Here is a 13,388-nt window from a genome sequence, read left to right as displayed (position 1 = left end):
CCTGGGCCACTGAGTAGGGAATGTGTCCCTGCCTTAGATCCTAAGCCTGGCGGCCTCACCAAGTCAAGGACCATGGCGTTTGTAGGTTCAGCGATACCCTGTTAGCAAAACATCCCTTCTCATGCGTTTCTAGGAGGAGGAGAAGCCGGCAAAAACTTGCGTGGAGGGCATTGGGCAGTATGTGGCAAGCTTACTTCTTGAGTTTGCAATCTTGCGTCTGGGACTTGATCTTACAGATACACCTGCATGGGTGCAAAATGACACACATGCGGGGTTGTGACAGCGTTGTAGCATTGTTCCTATTAAAAAAATACTGGACTGTGCAAGTGTCCATTTATAGGGAGCTGGCCAAACAATATAATACATTGGAAGACTACACCTCCAAAAATAGGCCAATCTTGTTTCTGAATATATACAAAAAATTTCGATAAATTATTAGTGTATCAAGTCCATTAGTATATTAAAACTAATGCACTAACTGCCAACTAAGGGTGTGGTTTATCCCAGTTAAAGGAAGGCGGGGGGAGTCCTCTTGAGATGTCAATTCCTGCTAAAACTGCCTAGCCATCTAAAATCAGAATGAAATTTTCATTACCTCGATTAAACATATGTGATAGTTATTAGTACCACTCACCATATTTCCTGGGTTCTCCCCCATTCCAGCACCATACATGGTACCAGAGGCGCAGGCTATCCATTGTGAAAAAATTGAACTGAACTCCTATTCTGCACTGCCACAAAAATATTAACTTTAGGTGCATTAAATAACAAAGCAAATCTTGTCAATAACTAGAAGAAAATATGGGAAAATAGGTTCATAATTTCTGAAGGTTTTCTTAAGCAAGAGCCATGCAAAAATGATTAATATATTATTTGGCGCAAAAGACAGTATTCAAAAGTCAAAGGATAGGGATAGGCTAAGAGAAAATATTTAAAGACACAGAAAGAAGATTCCTGTCTAGACCAACACTGTCCAACAGAACTTTCTGTGATGATAGGAATATTCTCTATGCTCCTCAGAAGGGTACCTGTTCATCACCTGTGCTAATGAGCACCTGAAATGTGACCAGAGTGACTGAGGCACTGAATTCCAAATTTTACTCAGTTAAATGAGTTTTAAAGTAAATAGACAAATAGGGCTAGAGGAGACTCATACTGGACAATGCAGCTCTAGGAAATATGAAAAACTACAAATAGCAGTGAGAGAAAGAGAGAGAGAGAGAGAGAGAGAAACAGTAGAAAAACTAGCCAAGAATATGAACTGACAAATCATAACAAAGGAAATACAAATGGTCAGTACATATGTAAGAAATACTTCACCCCCTTCCTCAATAATGAGGAAAATGCAAATTTCAAGGTAATGATATCCTCTTTTTGGAATGTGTTAATACCCATGTTGGGGAAAGTCGGGGGAAATGGTTTCCCTTTTTCCTTGTTGTTCGGACTATACATGGTCACAGTCTCTTTTGATGGGCAGTTTAGCAATATCTGTCACATTTTTAGATGTGTAACCTTCATCTAGAAATCACTAACATTTTTATGGAACTTACTAAATTTGTCCTAAAATTCACGTAGAATAAAAGTACGTGAGAATAAACAAGAAACTTTTTGAAAACTAAAACCAGTGTAAGAGGAGGCTCTTGCCCCACCAGAAATCTCTTTCCTGGAAAAACACTAAATATGAACAGAAAGAGGCATTTGTTTAAAAACAAAAACCAGACAAATTTGAGTTTTGATGATATGACAGGACCACTTGAACCCTGATACATCTCTGGAGGGAGCATAAATTGGTATGGCCACTTTGGAAAACCATTTGAAGTGTCTACAAAAGCTGACCATTTGTATATCCTAGGGATATATGCATTAGAAATACATATATATTTGCATCAAAAGACATAAGAACATTCAGGATAGCACTATTCTTAGTAGCCTCAACTGGAAATTCCCCAAATGCCCATCAATAGACTAGTAGATTGATAAATTACAACATAGTCATACGATGGGAAACTCTCCAGCAATGAAAACGTACTACTGCTACATTCAGTCCCATAACTGAATCGCCCAAGTGCAATGCTGAGTAAGACAGCAAGTTAAGAAGGCACTCCAAAGGATTCCATTTATATGTGTCAAGAAGAAGCTATGGTAACTGGTGGCGTTAGCAGTCAGAATGATGGTTAAGGGATAGGAGAGTGACAGCCACCCCGGCAGGTCTGTCCCCTTGCAGTCTCTGATCCCTGGGCCCTTTGTGGAGTGGGGCCTCTTTTCCACTGGTCCATCTCCCACGAGGATGCTACACCAGAGACACAGGTTTATTTCTCACTCCTGAGACCCAGGCATTGAGAACTAGATCACGCTGGGCTGGCTGGATGCTTCCCTGCCTAAATCCACTCAGTGAGTCTGAGCTGGAAACCCCTCAGTAAACGAGTCAATGAATAACGTGTTTAGAGCTGTGTCTGGCACATGCTAAGCACATCTGTAGGTGTTCATTCTAATTATCATCATGCTTTGCATCTCCAAACATGACATTTCTCTCCTCTCTCTCCTCTCCAAGGCAAAATCATCAGATGCAGAACTTGAAGAACCCCCCCCAAATGCATCTAAGTTCCATGCACTCTGCTTCCTCTCTACACCCATCATTAAATCATGTTTATTTTGATTATAAATGTGTCAAAGGTACAAAAAAGTACAGAAAATAATATTACACGTGTCCTTGGAGCCTCTACCTCCCAGATTTAATAGCTGTTGGCATTTCGCTCTATTTGCTTCTGATCTTTGCGGGGTTTTGTTTTTGCTTTTTAATTACAGAAATAGGTAAGAGTCCCTCCCCTCAGTTCCTCTTCCCTCTGCTTTTCCTTTCCGTCCCAGAGGGTTTTATTCTCCTGGAGTTAGTACACACCATCCCCATTTTTACTTTAAATGCATCTGTTAAGCAGTAGAGCCTCAAAGTAATTTTTTTTAAATGATTAATTTAAATTTGAAATAATACACAGTCCTGATGATGACCTTTTCAAAATGGCTTTATTAAGCCAAGGGGAAAAAACCCAAACCTCTTGAGACCAAAAAAAAAAAAAAAAAAAGTCCATTGAAGGGAGATTTGGTGGCATCAAGGGGCACTGTTGACATGCGGGATAGAAACGGCCTCTGTGCAAACACTTCTGGGAACACCGCCCGTCTCCAGGCCGGCCTTACGATTTTAAGCACCAGCATCATGCACCGCAGGGACTGACCCACAGCACATGCTTCACGGAATAGAATGTCCAACAGCTGAGTGAGCAAGGTATCAACTTCTGGACAGCAGCAGTTATAGGTGGCACCTGCTCGTGGCTGCTGGCCTGCTTCCCCGAGGCCAGGGACAGCTGGGGCCTGCAGGTGGGGCCCCTGTGGTCGCCGAGACCCCTTCTGACCCTTCAGATAGCTGCCCGTGGGCTCTCACCGCAGCACACTCGGGAATTTGTAGCAGCTACGCTGACAGGTGCTCCAGCCCCTGTTGTGGGGAGGACGGGGCTGTCACATGTCACCTGACATTAGACATGATGAGCTGTACTGATCCTAAAGCTTTCTCCATAATGTGGATTTTGCCTCCCTAGAGGTGCACCCCCCCTGGATTCAGCCCCTGCCACCCACCCCTGTAGAAACTCCCCTGGGACTTGATGTAAAGTCATCACCTCGGCTGGCGGGGAGCTCAAGGAACATATGTGTGCGTTCCCATCTGAACTATCTTCCTTCATAGAATTAGCAGCAATGTTTTTTTTCTTATAGTAGGCACTCAAAAATGCTAACAGATTAAGGGATGGTAACCAAAGTAATAAAGACAATAACAAGATGTTTATTCCTATTCGTTCAGTGGCATTGCTCACATCCAAAGGCTCATATATGTGCCATTTTACTCTACATTGAAATGGCTAATAATTTTAAAGAAAAGTGTGAAATTGTCTTTTTAATTCGCTCATCCCTTGTCTCTTTCGCATTCTGATTTTTTTACATTTTCTTTTATAATGTTTTTATATCGTGTGCATTTTTAGAAATGTAAAGGAATACTAAGAAAAGCATTTAAAATGGTAACCTCTTTTGAAAAATGGAAAAAAAAATAAAGCATGCACATGTACTCGGTCAGAACGTTTAAACCAAGCATGAGGCTGTGAATGCCAAGTCAGAGCTGCCTGAGACACTTCCCCACCTCAGTCCCTTCCCCCAGAGGACCCACTCTTAAGAGTTTCTCATTATTCTTACCAGAAAGCAAAATGTGCGTGTGCTAGGACGGAATTTTAAATATATGTGTATTTCTGTACTTGACACAGAGAGGAGTCTATTATATATACTGTTCTGTAATTTGCTTTCTGTTTTGGGTGATCCATCTTAGAGATCGCTTCCTTTCAACAGACTCTTCTGTAGAGTGACTGTGATATAGTTCACGTAACAGTTTTCCTCTGGGCCTTTTTCTTATTTTTAGATTCTTGTCATTTATAAACAATGACGCAATGAACATCTTGGCAAAGGTTTGTAGGTAAACTTTTATATGCTAACGTTGAATTGGTATTTAAAATATTTGAAGAGAGAATTTATTATTTGAATTATATAAACTGCCCATTCAAGTCGTAAAAGAAGTACAGTATATCCCTAAGGTTGTTTATCTTAGTAACGTATACGAAGAAATGAAAGAGTGTTTGCCTGTCTACACCACCACGTTTGAAAGTCAACATGAGCAGAGGCATACTTCACTTTTAAAGTCGACACATCAGTGATATTTCTGTCCCTGGGTGACCAGAAGTGGCCTGGGAATCTGTGAATTCAAAGCCCTTTTTCTCATCCTCAGCTCACTCACTGTGTCTGTCATTTGCTCAAAGCAAGGAGATGTGAGGTGTAAGAAGGGAGAGAAACGCCCCGCCGTGGACCCCGCTGCTTTCCCATACCCTGCCTGAGAGAGCCCGGGGATGTGCCTTTTAAAACTGCTTCAGAGTTAGTACATGACACGCAGACTCTGCACATACAGAATTTTTATCGGGACAAGGGATCCCATCCAGTCTCCTAGTTGCCCTTCTCAGAGGCAGCTACTGTTGTTACCTACGAAAACGTCCAGATTGTCTCGAAGAAGTGTTGTCGACCACAGCACTATGGGTATTTTGTGCTGAATAATTCTCTCTGTCAGAGAGGGGCGCTGATCTGTGCACCACCCACTAGATGCCCGCTGCAGCCGTCTGCAGGTAGCATCAGATGGACTTCCTGCTGAAAACCACTGGTCTAGGGACACACACATGCACTACACACACAGACACACACACACCCCTCACTTGGGTAGATATTTCTCTTTTGAATTATTTTGCCGCTATAAACAATTCTACAATGAATATATGTAAGTATCTCTATGGAGTGCATTCTTAGGTGTGGAGTCACTGGGCCAAGAGTAGGCACTTATAAAATGGGACAGATATTTACCAAATTGCCTCCCAAAGAGATTGGACCACTTTTCGCTCTCGCTGTGTGTAAGAGCGCCTGTCTCTACATGTTTTTGCCAACTCAGCGCATTCACAAACTTTTCTGTGTCTTTTAACCCAGAAGGTGAAAAATTGGAGTCTTTCTGTAACCTCAGCTCTGCCACTGTGTTCAGTTTTGGAACAGGTATCCCGAAGAGAAGTTGCTCCAAAAAATGCACCCTTTTATAGATCCAAAGACAAAGACAGAAGATTCTGGTGAAGAATTTTGATGAAGTTCTGCTTTTTTTTTTTTTTTTGCAAACTGAGTCCAACTTATCCATGCTGCTGGAAATTGCAAATGATTGTCAAAAAGAGAGCCCAGCCCCTTGAAAAACGTGTGCTTAATTCGCTCAACATGCCAAAGCATGACTTCTGGAAAGGGTTTTTGCATTGCTGTTGATATGTACGTGATAAAGCCTTTATCATTTTCCATGCTGTTCGCCCTAGTTCGTGCTGAGGGGCGCTGTCTGCCTTAATCTACGTGCTGAATTACGACTATAAACGATCAGCTGAAGTCAAGACAAGAATCAAACCTCATAAAAATCTTGCCTACAGCGTGTACCCAAAAATGTCAGTTGTGCCAAGGCTATGCAGGCCAAGAGAAGCCAGGGCTTGTGCAACTACCCAACAGAGGTTGAAATTTCTGACAAAAACAGGGACCTCATTGAAAATGGAAGCATAAAAATGAAGTCTCATTTCAAAAAAAAAGTCATTTTGATACTTTACTAATGTGAACATTGAAAACCATGCTTTCTGACCTCCAGTATTTCCTTCCTCTCTAAAGCCCAGGATAAAATAGATTTTCCATTCTCGGATTTTCTGGGTTGGTCACTTTGGCTCTAGCCTAAACCGGGGTTTCAAGCGGTTGCATCAGACCAGAATGTTCCACACTTTGCCTTTGCCTTGATGGCAGACAAAGATCCATTCTCTCACCCAGAGAACATTTGCTGGAAGCCTACTATGTGTCAGGTCCTCCGCTGGAGTCTGGCGAGGGCACTAGTGAGTAAGACGCCACGCCTGCGGGCAAGACCTTGCGTTAAAGATCATCTGAGAAGAAAGGCTGGGAGCCAGGGGCGTGGAGAAGCTTTGCTGGTGTGGGTGGAGGCCCCCAGGAAGTGATGGAAGCCCTGCCCAGGTGGCTCAGTTGACTGGAGCATGGTCTCCTACACCAGGCAGTTGGGTTTGATCCCTGGTCCAGAAGCATTCAGGAGGCAACCAAGGCATGAATCTGTCTGTCTGTCTGTCTCTCTCTTTCCCTCCCTCTCTCCCTCCCTTCCCCTCTCTCTCTAAAAAAGAAATCAGTGGACATAGCCTCAGGTGAGGATTTAAAGAAGAAGGAAGTAAAAAAAAAAAAAAAAAGAACCGTGGGGAAAAAGAAAAGCAAAGCAATTGAAGTGTGTGCTCTGATCACTTCCCATTCACCCTGCTGGTGCAGAAGGGAGCCCATCCTAAATCATGGGAGCTGGTTGACACAGGACAATGGACAGATGAGCCGGTAGACGTTTATCAGTCACTCATGCTCACAGCCTGCAGAGGGGGTCATCCAACACCAGGCAGGGCCACAGGGGCATTGCACCCAGGAGCTGTGGCAGAAAGGCTTTGTGGTGACCAGAGGGTGAGATGACTGCTGGTTCCTGCAGGAGAAGATGACATGCTTCTTTGAATAATCATGTGGGCTGGCAGGGACATGGAACCTGTGGTTTAGGACCAGGTTGGTGTGGCTGGCTGGTCTCGCTGATAGGAAACTAGCTGGGTAAGGGGCATGTATATCTTATGAGAATGGGGAGCTCCTGGTTAAGATTCTGGGATCCTGGGAGGGTCAAAGACATCCAGGCAGCACACGGAATGCCAGCCCTTACAATACAGTCTCTTGGGTTTTTTTAGTGACAATTTTCCTCCCATGTCTCATTTCCATCAGGGTTAGCGTTAAGGGTAGAGACCAAATTTCTGCCACTCACAAGCCATGCTGGAGCTGGAAATACCCCTGAATCTTTCAAGCAGTAAATTCTCCCTCTTTTAATTTTTGACTTCATTTGGTTTGACTTAAATTTCTGTCACCTGCAGCTAAAAAACAGCTGACTAACAGGGTTTCCTTGCGTGTCCCTCTTGAACAGGAAGGGAGCGATTTGTACAAACACGCTGCTCATTGGTTTCCCACAGACATAACAACTCTGTAATGGCTTAAAAACCACCCCAGTCCCCTGACCCAGGTCCAGCCAGTCCCACCTGGGGGGCTTTGTTCTTCCCTCTCCATGAGATACTCTTGCCCAGGTCTTCATCTGTGCAGCTCCTTTTGACGCCAAGTTTAAATGTCTGCCTCAGAGAAGCCCTTCCCAGACCCCCGAGCTAAGGCATCCGCTCCGTTACTCTCCCTCCCGATCTTGTGTTGTTTTTATTATAGCGGTGGGCACCGCCTGACATTCTCCTGTTTATGTATTATTTATTGTCTGCATACCCCATGACTGCAGGTGTCATGAGAACACGGAGCTTCTCTGTATTCTCCGTGCTTAGGACAGTGTCTGGGACGCAGTAAGGCGTTTGTGGAATCACTGAACAACCACACATGTAGCTATGACTTGCACAGGTAACGTGTAGGTTCTGTCGGTGCTTTATGTGGGTAATTCCATCCTCAGAATACCCTCAAGGAAGGATTACTGTCACCTTCCAGGTAGGAAACTTGAGGTTTGGAGAAGCTGAGCAACTTGCCCAAATGTACACACCCGGAAAATGGCAGAGGTGTGATTTAAACAAAAGGACCGTGAGACTGGTCTTACCTTTTTATTCAGTGACTCCTCCAACATTTGTCTCAAATTTTAACATTCTGGCATGTAAAAGTCCTTGCTAGTCATAACGTGCAGTTTGAGAATAATTTGTATAATGGGACTGTCACACAGAGACCATTCCCTCTGTATGAGATCTTAGGATTTAGGGACATATAGGCCCAGAAAAGGTCTAAATGGACATCCCATAGATATGGTAGACAGAGCCTGGTAATGCCTGGGGAGCATTTTGAAAGAAATTATTGAGGGGGAACTAGACAGGTCCAGCCTTTAGAAGAAATACCTATGACAAAAATGTGTAGGCAAAGAGGACAGTAGGGAGAGATCATGACCTCATATATAAGGAGTAGATGTGGGTAAGGTATTGAGGGGGGGTATGTGAAATGCAGCCCTTTTTTGGATGGAACACAGAGTGAAAAGAAAATATACTCAGGGTTTGGCATTACTGTAATTGACATGTGAATGTATCGTTGGTTAGTGGAGGGAATCGCAACGTCTGAATCAACTCCGTGCAGAGGAAAAAATACAACCTAACCAAGTGACAACGCATAATAGGAATTGAAAGACTTATTTGAAGTTTGATTGTGTAAAACACCCAGCTGTCACAGATTCCGTTCCTTGCATTTTCAAGGTTTATTTAATCTTTATGTAGACTGGGACATGTAAGAATATAAACTGAGCAAAGGGAAGCTCTTTCATCTCCTTCTTTGAGAACCCGAATTCTTCATATTCATTATCAGGCATTCAGGAATAAAAGCCCGTGTGATATTCTAATACAAATAGTGAAAACAACATTTTTAATGCTTGAAAAAAATGTTAGAAGTTATACACGTGTATCACGTTCTGATGTTTAGGAATATCCACATAGCAGACATAGACTGTATTGCTGCGTGTTGTAACTAGACACATTTAATTATTTTCCCCCCTCAATTCAGAACATTGGCCACCCAAAAACATTCATACTTATAAAATATTTTACCAATAGTTTTAATGTTGCTCAATTTGAAGTTGAACATACTATTACTACGTATTGTAAAAATGTTTCATACCAGTTATATTAACCCCATATGAGGGTTATTATTGGGGAGTTGAGAAAATTATAGGATATTAAAGTATTATATCATTAAATTTTTAAAAATCTTCATATATGTTCAGACTTACCAAAAGTTGCAAACACAGTACAGAAAATCCACCCAGCTTCCTCAAATCTTACATTAGGATAATACAATGATCAAAACTAAGGAATGAATACTTGCCATAACACCATTAACTGGACTAGCGACTGTCCCTGAACTTCATCCGTTTTCTCACTCACGTCTCCTTTTTGTACCAGGACACGAACCAGGGTCCCATTTTCTATTTCGTTGTCCTGTCTCCTTGCGCTCTCCTTCAGTCTGTGAGGGTTCCTCAGTCTTTCCTTGTCTTTCGGGATCTGGATACTTTGGATGAGTACTGGTCTGTTACTTGGTTGCAAACCTTTCAAACTGGGTTTGTTGATGTTCCTCATGCTTAGGTGATACGTTTGTAGCAGGACTACCAAAGAAGAGACGCGCCCTTCTCATTGCGATATTACGGGGGTGTCCATATACTTTGTAATGTACTCCGTTACTGGTGACGCTGGCCTCGTTCACTTCGTTGAGCTGGTGTCTGCCGGATTTCCCTATTGTAAAGTTACTATTTTGCTCTTTGCAATTAGTAAATAATCTTGTAGGGAGCTACTCTGAGACTATGCAATTGTCCTGTTTCTCATTTTTTTTTTGACCCACTAATTTTTGCATCCATTGATAGTTCTGCCTGCTGTAGTTATTAACTGTGGTGTTTTTCTAATTTTGTATGGCTCTCATTTCTTCTACATTTTTAATTGGAATTCTCCTGCAAGCAAGCTATGTACTTTCTCTTCCATTTATTTATTTACTCATTCAGTGATTTATTAGCAGTATGGACACATGGGTATTTCTTTTATTCTGTGGGTTATAAGCCAATGCGAGCATAATTTGCTATGTTGCTCACATTGTTCCCGTTTGGCCACTGGCGGCTCTTTCATGGCAATGCCTGTGTCTTTGTGACACGGCCTCATGACTTTTTGAGCACTTCCTTGCTTTCTGGCACATGGATTCATCTAATTTATTTGTTTGTTTGTTTCCTTCCCCAGTTCTGGAATCAGTCATTTCCCATGGAGCTGGTTTTCTTTTATTGGAAAATAGCATTTAGAGCTGGGTGTTTATCATCAAACTGGCGATGAAAAAGAAATGCACAAAAAGACTCTCTTGCACACATACATTAGTGATTTTAACTCTAAAGAACTTGCGATGCACAGTAAAAAGTGGATTATGTTTTTATCTTTAGGTTAATTAAAAGGTGGAGTTTTGATTTTCTGAAATATTTAGAATCATTAGACCTTATGTCAGATATTCAAGTAAAATTTACAAGTGAGTAATCTTATAAGCAGGTGTAGTTTCTCTAATATGTGATATTTCTCAACAAGACACAAGCCCTTACACAGAGTTCAATTTGGAGAACTTGCTTATTTAGGGTAACACTTTAAACCTTCAATTTTTAACTGTTTATTCGCGTACAAGATTGAGACATCATGAAAAATATTTATTGAGACACTATGCCTGGTTCACATCATATTTAATAAATGTCAGCTTTGTTCAAGTGTTGGGGACCCAGATTGAACACAGCATGGTATGATTCCTATGCTCGAGCAGCTCACAAAATTAAAACACCCTCGAGGTTCTGTTTTAGCCCAATCACTTTTTGCTCTAGTTTTCCCTAGTTTGGGTAAACTTATTTTTTCCTCTATGAATGTTTTTTTTTACACTGTTCATCCCTCCCATTATCATTCTTCTCCTCCCTAAGTCATTTCTCTTTTTCTCCAGCCTATACTCTTCAGTTTTAAAATTCTCCTTACGTTTATTCTCCTCCAAAAAGCCCTCCCGAAATGGCCCAGCCTCATCTAGTTGCTTCTTTCTCCAGCCCCATGAGGCAAAGGCTATTTTGTCCCACAGGCATCTCACAATCAACCCAAGCAGAGGTACCCCATCCTACCACCCTTGTCCGGCCCTGCCAATCTCACTGCTGCTAGTATTCCCCCACCCCACACCCCCCGGAGCCCAGACCAGAAGCCCTGGGGGCCGCTGAGACTCCTCTGCTGTCCCTAACCCCAGGTTTAATGGTCAGGCAACCGTTTTCATTTAGGTCCTCTTTCCTCCTTATCTCAGTTACCATCTCTCTTCAATGGGCCCCCTGAAAATAAGGCTCCAAAACGAGGCTTTGGGTGCAGATATTTTATTTGAGAGGTGATCCCAGGAAGTGCTGTGAGGAAGTAGGGAAGTGAAATAAGGGAAGAGAGGAGACAATAAAAAGGGTGCAAATGAATGGACTGCTCCTGAGGGCAACTGGGGGCCAATCCACTCGGTCCCCACTTCCTGACAGATTTTTAGGGAACATGCCTCAGAATGGTCTTCCTGAGGCATGAGAAAGCTGAAGTATTTAATTTACTGACTTGAGCCCTCTTCTGGGGTTGGAGCATGTCCCGAACAGAGACACACAGGCAGCCATCAGTATGTGTGGGGACAGTCTGGGGAGACCTTCAAGGAAGGGGCATTCTGACTACACCCTGAATGTCTCCTAACTGGCGGTCCTGCTCCAGTCTTGCACCCACCTACTCCCAACTTCGTCCCAGAGCCAGCCTTCTAAAATGCCTAATAGTTCAAATTATTCAACTGCTTAAAATCATCAGTAGTTTCAAGCCCTGCCTGGTGTGGCTCAGTGGATTGAGTGCCGGCCTGTGAACCAAAGGGTCACTGGTTCAATTTCCAGTCGGCACACGCCTGGGTTTCGGGCCAGGTTCCCACTTGGGGGCGTGTGAGAGGCAACCACACATGGATGTTTTTCTCCCTCTCTTTCTCCCTCTTTTCCCCTCTTAAAAGAAAAAACCATCAGTGGCTTCCCATGTGAGCTGGATCTTCTGTGCCTCAAGAGGGCCAGCTTTTCCAAGGGTGGGAGATGGGGTGGAACCATGAAAGTGTGAACATGTCTTCTGGAAACAGCCCGTTCTCCTTCCAGGGAGAAGGACAGGTGGGAATGAGGGAGCCATTGCTCGCTGTTCCTCTCCCTCCGCCCCACCCCCAGACTATAGTCTTTGAAGGAAAACTGTCAAACTTTTATATTCCTGGAGCAGAGAAGCCAAATCCAGCTGGGTTTGCAGCTTCTGGCAGGTTAAAAGGCGTGCATTCCCACATGACTTGCTGAGTTACACCAAATTTTAACGCATTTAAAAAACCTCCCTGCCTTCCCCGCGGCTGGCTCCTCTGAACGTTGACCTTGTGGGGGGCTCTGAGCAGCGAGCGCTCCAGGTTTATTTTCCAGTGTCTGGTGTTTATGCGCCACTTTCAAGTTGGGTTTTCCCCAGAACATTGCCTGCTCCTTGAGGGAGGAAGCCTGCGAGCCTCTAGCTTCCTTTGTAACTTCCCAGTTCCCCTGCCCACAGCCTCCTGGAGCCTGCTCACCCACCCCAGTCACTTTGTTTCAAACTGCCACGGGGCTGAACTTCGCATCCTAGGAAAATAAGCATCTGGCTTTGCGTCCAGCGTGGCCTTAGAGCGGCCGCCGAGGTGAGCGGCCTTCGGGACGAAAGGGCCCACCGCGGCTCTGCTCCTAATGCCCTCCCCCCACGAAAGCAATAACCCCGCCAAACGGAGCGCCTGTCCCAAGCAGAGCTCTCCAGAAAGGCAGCACGCGCAGCGGTTAGTAGTCCGAGTCCTCAGTGCCCCGCTCTTAAGCTCTGCGACCCCAAAAGGCCACTTGGACACTCTGCTTCCCTGCCCTCTTCTGTGAAATGGGACTCGAAACTGCATCTCGTTCGTGGCGATGTTGTAAGAGACAGTGAGCTACGCTGGGCGCATAGCATGGCGCTCAAGGCATATTGGCTGTGCCTGCCAGTAATTGGCTGTTACTAACAGAAAAGGCTAGGAGGTCGTGTCTCTTCCAGGACGTGCTGCCACCGGGGTGACCAGTCCCAAAGGGGCCGCCGGCCCTACTGTCCGGCCGGGACCCAGCGGCCCAGCCAGGGGCCCGGGAACCCGTGCGATCGCTCAATGAGGTCGGCCTGGCGGCCGCGAGCACAGGTGCG

Source organism: Furipterus horrens, unplaced genomic scaffold (assembly GCF_987537825.1).
Source record: "Furipterus horrens unplaced genomic scaffold, mFurHor1.1.pri manual_scaffold_16, whole genome shotgun sequence".
Classification (NCBI taxonomy): Eukaryota; Metazoa; Chordata; class Mammalia; order Chiroptera; family Furipteridae; genus Furipterus; species Furipterus horrens.
Note: the sequence above shows the minus strand (reverse complement) of the source record.